Genomic DNA, 7,681 nt, shown 5'->3' on the forward strand with positions numbered 1-7,681 from the left:
TGTGTTTACTTTTAAGAACCAAGAAAAAATGGTACATGTATGGATTGTAGAGTTTGTGTGTGGGTAGATTTTTTTTTTTAAAGTCCCCAAACAAATACCAAGAAGGACATTCCTTTGAGGTGCCTGCCTAACACTGCTGTTAGTACCACGAGTACCCTATTTAGAGGTTGACCTCTTCATTAGAGCTGGTAGCATTGCATATAGGGTACAGCACTGAATTATGATTTATGCAAGCATGACGGCTTTGGCAGTACCCCAGTGGGCTACGTCATCATTCTCCCTCTTGTAAAATACTCATTCAAATAAAGTATTCTAAGATCTATTGGTGAAAATAAGTATTTGGGGGGGGGGAAGCTGTACACATCACTTAATTTTTAAGGCAGGATCTAAAAAGTGCCAGGTGTCCTAGTTAAGTAAGTGCATAAGTACAGCAAGCTGCATATTACATGAGATTTTAAAATGTTAATGTGAATTAAAGAAAAAGCTCATGGTTCAACTGTGTACGTGCAGCCATTCTCTAACTGTATTTATTCTTTGTTTACACTGAACAAACAACTTTATAGTTCTGTGATGTTTCTAGCTTGAATTTTGAAACTGAAGGTAAAATGTAAATGCTGTAAATTACTCATGTTGTGTGCCCTCCCCAAGGCTGGAAGCAGGTGCATTTCACTGTAACCTGCATCCTCACAGGTCTCTGCCATGCTTTCTGCTTTTGAGTGTGTAGTCTTTTTTCTCTCTCTCTTTTTTTTTTTCCTGGCTGGGATCTGTGTGTCAGACATAGCCACTGGCCCACTGAGCAGTGATGCCTGGGTTGCTGTGAAACTGTGCAGGAAGTTTGGACTGTTTTCTTCCAGCCAGGGTCTCAGACCTTGCTGCAAAGCATGTTCCCCCTGTTTTGTGGTTTGGGTAAGGCATTTCCCTCTTGTCATCAAATATGCTGTCACATAGCCTATATGTTTAGGGTTTCCCTTCATGTGATTCATTATTTCAGTGCAAAGCAAGGACAGGATCTTTCAGACCAAATCTGAATAGCTATTTTCCTGCTGACACCAGTGGGAAGTCCAAGGAGGCTGGGCACCAATGTGCCTACGCCTCATCAAAGACAGTGGAAGTGGAAAGATTGGGATTAACTCATTTGGGCTTTTATTGGAGCCTGTTGCACAAAAATTACACTCAAATTTCAAGCAAACGTCCTATTTACATTCAAGTGCAAATGCTAACATTTTTGTCAACCTGTTGCAGGTGCTTAAAATCAGCATCTGCTCCAATGGAGTTACATAAGTAAATGAAAATCTAACCTTAAGGATTGCTTGATATTACCTTAGAAACAAGGTTTGTTCCTTTGAAAATGGATGCTAATGAGTTGCCAGACAAACTTCCGTTTTTCTTCTGTGTGGAAAAATGTGTCACGATTGTGTTCATGAAGGTATGTTCTTTGCGTATCTTATTAGACATAAACATAGCCTATGACCAATAATAATAGTGCCAGATTTTGTTGTTGTTTTTTTTCCCAGACGTGTGTATTCACAGTTTCTGAAAAGGGAGGGTTTGTTTATGTTGCATTGTTCTGCTCCGAGAGCCTAATATATTAAACATTTTCCCAAAGGATAGCTGTGGTCTTTAATTAACTTTTTTTCCCATATGCCTATAATATATCATTATACAATATTTGGTCAGTACCCTGCTCTTCTACTCTTGTGGAGGACTTATTGGTTCTCATTTCCTGGGGGAGCGTTATGAGTGCAGACAGGAAGAATGCATCAAATGAAAAGTTAATTGTGTTTAAGCTGTGGGTGAGAGAGAAATAGGAAAGAGACTTCCATTCCATTGTGCCTCTATAATAAGAACTAAATATACAGTTTCCTAAGCTACTAACCCAGGAAAACAGAGAAAAAATACCTCAGTTACAGAAAGGACAAAATTTAAAATGTGATTAACCACAGAAAGCTTCGCACTTCAGTTTGAAAGCTGTTTACAGGATGATGGACATAAGCACGTGCTGGTATTCCTAGTGATTACTTCATTGGGAAGGAAAAAATCCTGCCTGCTTCCCAAAGGCCTCTCTGATCCTGTTATCCCAATTCTGTTGTGCACAAAAGCAGAAATGATGAATGGCATGGAGGAACTTAGGCCTTTATAGGTTCATCGTAAATCATTACAGTATTTGATAGTCGGGCTGCGGGCAGTTTCATGCCAAATCCGTGGCTGGCATGGGTTCTTTCGGGGGAAACCAAATGGGTCACATCTGAGCCTAGACTGTGAGTCACTTCCACTGTTCTGAGTGCTCCAGACCCAGCTCCGTGGCTTACTCATGCAAAATCTGTTTTGTGCAAGGACATGAGTTCCCAAGTGGGTGATAACATGAGAAATAGCAGCTGTTTCAGCGCAGGATTTCCAATATCCTTCTCATTTGAGATGTCCCTATTGCTTATAAGACATTTTCATTGGAAAAGCTCCAACTGTCAGCAGCAATTTACCCAGCAAGGGTCTGTTAGTTTCTGCCTTAATATGGTTAATGGGGCTTTGTGAAACTGAGTCTTCAGATGTCTGCTTGAGCTGGGACAAGGTATTTTTCCCCTGGTTTTGGTGAGATTTTTCCAGACCTCTATTTTTGGTTTTAAGGTTTTATCCGAACTGAAATTTAGTGGAACTTGCTGGGTCAAAAAAAAAAAAAAAAAAAAAGCATGGATTCTGATTTAGTTTTGTGCCTTCTGCCCAAAACACTTGAAATCCCTTGCACTGGGATTTCAGGACAGCTTTAGTCCATGTTTCTTTGAAACTTGGCCATAGTTTACTCAAAGATTCATAAACCAGAGGGGACATGGCCTGAGTGTCACGTTTGTAGCTGTAGTGAAAGTGTGTGATGCTTATCTAGAATTTGTCACAGAAATTTTGCCTGGTCATATTTCAGACTTGAACTGTAGAGGTAAGTTCTGTAGAGTCAGAGCTTTGTTAACTTCTAATCAATGGAACATGGAGTGGGGGAGAAAATGGGAGCGGAGAGGGGAAGGCAGACCAAAATGCTACCATATGATAATTCATTTGAAATTTGGTTTGAATATTGCCACAGCCTGTGAAGTGCACAGACTACCATTCATTCAGTAAGGGCAGCTCAAACCCCTTCCCACTAGTGAGCATGTGTGTTCTTGTAAATCAAAATAATTAACTGGTGTGCTGGGATCTAACGTGCCAACTGCACATGGCAAGCTACATCACCATTGAGGCTTTATTACTTGGATGTTTCTGGTCTCTAGAGATCTTAATTGAGGTTTCATTACACTGTTCACACACTTAATTAAAAAAAAAAATCATCCCCTGTCCCATGAGTTTAGTCTAGTGTCCAGATTCTGCAAATACCTGCAAGATTTTAACTTTGTTAGTGGGAGTAACTGTGTTGAAAATTAGTGAGATCATCATAAATGAAAAAAATCAGCATATCATGAACTCAGCTGATTGGGGAGTACTTGTATGTGCTATCTGTGGTAAGTCCAATACTGATTCTACTGCTGTTTGACCAAGACAAGTGATTGGTAAACATGCACTTGTTAGCAAATGACGTACCTTGTCGCAGCAGAATCTGAGAAGTTCTGCCCTGTATTCTCTACTGCTCGCTCTGCATTTTGTTATCAGTGGGACGTGGCAGGACGTGACCGATGCTTGGTAACAGTGAAAGTGACCTTTGCCCAGGAATCTTGACAGACAATCCAGCTAAATAAAAATAGTTTTCTGAAAGTAGCCTGGAAAAACAAAAAATTCCCATGTGCGTTAGTTTGCTACTTTTTTCGAGAATGCATCGATGAAGTCCTGAATTACACTAAAGCTTCTCTGTCCTCCAAGACAATGGTTTTATTAAGAATGTTGCTGTGCCTCACTTTAACAGGTCCCTAATTCCAAGGCAAGATTATCTAGTAGAAGCACTCAGGCTGTTTGTACAGAACACATTAAAATTCATTTTTCATTGAAATGGACAAAAATATGCAACTGTTCCTTTACCTTTCCACCCCACTACTGAGGAAACTGAAATATCTCATTTCACTCCTTTGTAAGCACATACACACAAGCTAGTAATTTTCTTGGATGTTTTCATGTGATAAAAATTTCCTCCATAGCCTAAACACAAATATAAAATTGCTGCTACACTTCTAATCTTGGTGACAGCACATTATAAAAATCTCTTCTGACAGCAGATGACATTAACTGTGATTAAAATAACTGGCAGTGGTTTGATGATGAGCTATAAAGGGGTGTTTTTAACTACTTTCGTAACCTTTATTCTTTTAACAGGATGCCGTAAGATCAAATTCAGTGTCACTACAACTGAAGTATACAGTTTCAGGTAGAATTAAAGAAAGATGATCACAGCTCATGTTTGTTCACCTTAGAAGATATCATAGGTAGGGTTTTTTATTTACATTTTTGAATGGGATTATTTTCTCATGTAGATGTAGGAGATGCTTGTGAGAGGAGCACAGTTCTGCATGGATAACGGGGGAAGCATAATTATACACGTTCTTTGATTTGTGATAATCTGTAATTTATGATGCTGATTTCATGGCCAGTCTTATTCAGGTCTTATAGGGAAACTCAAGCTATCAGCATAAGAACATGGTATGAGTACTGGACATACAAGTTCAGTAGTAACTAGACGTGTACCTTTTTGCCAGCTGGATGCCATGAGTGCCATAGAAACGAAGGCTGTTGCCACTCGGCCAAGTAAATGCGGCGTTAAAGAACGTCATGCTGAGTCCCGTGGGCTGTTGTTGCTTGGGCTGTCCCTAGGCAAGCCCACCTGTCAGCAAGGCAGTTGTGTTGATCAATCTCCAGCGCTTTGCGGAGTTTGCTAGTGGTCAATGTTAAAATCCCAGTGGAGGTTAATTACTAAATATGTTTCTTCCCTTGCTGGAGATTTATAGCGTTTTGTGAGAGAACACCTAAGTCTTCGGAGAACGGTGAAATGCCAAGTGTCAGTTTTGTTCAGATCCCCTACAAGATGAAGATTCATAGTGTGGTGCAAATGGTACTTGAAGTCTCCTGCTACACATGTGCCCGTCTGTAGCTAAATATCCCTCTGGAGGCTGGCAGTCCAGTTGCTACCCTGCTGATGCAGCTCGTTCCATCTGTCACTGATGCTTCGCTAGTTATTAAGTGGCACATTCAAAATAACAAGGGTCTGAATCTAGTCTGACCTGTCTAGAGCTTATCAGAACTCTTCTGGCTTCTAAATTTAAAATTTTTAAGTTTGGAGAGAGAGGCTTTGTCCCCTGCTAGGAGACTTTGAGTACTAAACTTAGTATAATAGTGGTCTGAAAGCAGCACAGCTCTTATGATAAAGGAGTTTGTATATTGGTCTCTATATAGATTTCTTTCCCAAGATTTTTAATCTCAAGGAGGATTTAAAGCATCTGAATCTTTCATTCTCTTAGCTCTGGTAAAATATGAAGGCCTTTATGCTGTGGCACACTGCTGTTTTATTGCAAGTTATTCTTCACTAGACCTCAGGAAGCAGAAGAATTGCTTTCAAAGAGCCTAATTTATGGTCTAATATTTATATAGGACTGATTCACAAGTAATTAAGTGTCTGTGCTTGTATTGGATTTCCTTTTAAAGAGTAATAACTTAAATCTAAAGCGGACACTGGAGTTTCACCCATTCCAAAGTCTGAAAGTGTTTGTTTTCCAAAGTAACCTATGGATGACACTTACTTCCCCCATGTAAAATAATGAAGAAACTTGTGACTTTTTGGATATAGAAGAACATAGGAACACTTATTCTAATGTTCAGCAGCCACCACGTCCCATTGCAATGCTAATGTTCTCAATGCTAGCGACATCGTTTGGTACCTCCCTGAGAAGCTGAACTCGAGTTAGAAATGCTGGCTGTGACTGAGTTTGATATTCCTTAAATCCTACCCTTGGAACTTTTTCCCCTCCAAGTTACAAAATCCAAGCACTTCTTTTGTGACTCCTTTGTAAAATCTACCAGACTTGACAGGCATTCCTTTAAAATGGCAAAATGCAAGCAACCAGGACTTCTATATAAACCAGTGAAGAGCAAGAAATGCCGAAGGCTGACCGGTGGCTTTCCCATCCCTGCCTGCTGCAGACTTTGCAAGTAACTATTCATGTCTGTTGGACTAATGCGGTGCCAGTGTCTGAGTTCAGTCAAGAAATCTTTTGTTGTCCTTCATGATTCCTTTGGCTTGGCTCCTTCTTCATTTTTATGTCAGAGGGGAACGGAATATAGCCAAATGAGGGCATTTTTTGAATTTAATATATTGTGCCATCAATCAATACCACTTTCCTGTGTTATTGATGTATGCTGTTGGGCTTTTGTCCTTTGAATAGATAAAAAGCAGCTGGATTATTTCTAGTGTGTGCTGGAAAGTACTTGATAATACTGTGTATAATGAATGCAAAGAAAAAAAATCATCCTTCTGAAACTGAAGGAAAAAACTGTTAACTTAGCCTGGACTTGCTTCTATATTCTGTGTATTTTTTTTTTTGTACTTTTTTTTTCCTTGTAGAATTTTTCAGGTTCACTTTTTGGGCTTCAAAAGCATTTAGGGTTTTATTTCCAGTTCCTGTTATCAAAATTGATAATTAAGTGGTATTCTTCATCTTTTATGTATCTATAAAACCAAAGGTGAGGAACGGTATCTAAGGAGAGTGAAAAAGTAGCGTGACACAAAAGCACAAAGGATACAATTTGAATTTTCATTCCATGATTAAAAATATTTCTCTCTAGATTTACTTCATTTAATGTTCTACAAACTGTTGGCACTTTCTTACTCCTTGCTGTACAAGCCTTTTCAGCACCCTGGACACCTGATCAGCCAGCGCCTCTACTTCTGGCAAGTTTTTCAGCCTGTGAGTTAAGCTAGCTGCCCAGTTCAGGTACTCTCGTTCCTGGTGCATGCACACTTGCCACTTACCATACAGGTAATAGGTTTAGAAACATGAGATCAGATTTAGTGTGCTCCTGGGCTATGGATTGCTGCACCCTGAACATCTGCTGACTCCTAACTTGCATTTGAAATGGTGCCTCTTTGTGGGGCACGCACGGTGGTTGCGCTCTGCCTTTTTAGTGCAGGGTCCTGCTCAGTGGAAACACTGAGTCAGAACAGAGCTCCTGGGCACTAAAGTAATGCTAAGAGTAATAACTGAGAGAAAACAGATTCGGGTATCTGTGCCAATTATAATGCTCAAAGAATACAGAAGCAGCGTAATGGTTTGGGCAAGAAGGAACAAAGAAAGCCAGCACAGCAAAAGCCAGAGACTGTTCCTCACCATGTAGCTTAGCTCTGCCAACCCCTAGATGCACAGATGTGATAGTATCTCTGCATCCAGCAGGCTTGTTCACTTTCCTGTCAGTCATTGACTGTGTTTGTTGCTCTTCTGGCGCTGTTCACATTCTAATGATCATTCTGTTGATCATTCCCCAAGATCAGATATAAAGTGAGAACAAAAAGTGATGTTCAAGCCTTTGAATGTGGTTAGGGAGAGATCCTTAATCAAACGCTAACTGAAATGGTTGAATCTGATATTAGGAAAGTGCTTCTTGGAAACTAAGTTTTAGGGGTCTGGCAGACATGATGGGGAAGCATAATACCAGTGGTGGTTTTAAAAAACAAACAAGAAAAAAATCACACAAAACAAAACACTATTGTGAGGAAATATGTGGA

Source organism: Cygnus olor, chromosome 10 (genome assembly GCF_009769625.2).
Source record: "Cygnus olor isolate bCygOlo1 chromosome 10, bCygOlo1.pri.v2, whole genome shotgun sequence".
Taxonomy (NCBI): Eukaryota; Metazoa; Chordata; class Aves; order Anseriformes; family Anatidae; genus Cygnus; species Cygnus olor.